The following is a 354-nucleotide window of genomic DNA, read 5'->3' on the forward strand; positions in this document are numbered from 1 at the left end:
TTTTTTTTTTTTAATCTTAGCCATTCTGACTGGGGTTAGGTGGTATTTCATTGTTGTTTTGATCTGCATTTCCCTTAGGATGGATGAGGGCTGTTGACCACTTTTTTATATGCCTTTTGGCTATTTGTATGTCATCTTTAGTGAGTGTTTTTTTAACCCATTCTCCCATCTTTTAATAGGGTTCATCTTTTTTCCAAACAGCTTCTTTAGTTCCTTGTGAATTCTGGTTATCAATCCCTTGTCTGATGCATAATTTACTAAAGTATTTTCCATTCTGAGAGCTGTCCATTCACACTAATTACTGTGTCTTTGGCCATGCAGAAATTTCTTAGTCTGATGTAATCCCACTTGTCT

The sequence above is a fragment of the Tupaia chinensis genome, unplaced genomic scaffold (genome assembly GCF_000334495.1).
Source record: "Tupaia chinensis unplaced genomic scaffold, TupChi_1.0 Scaffold000457_1, whole genome shotgun sequence".
Taxonomy (NCBI): domain Eukaryota; kingdom Metazoa; phylum Chordata; class Mammalia; order Scandentia; family Tupaiidae; genus Tupaia; species Tupaia belangeri.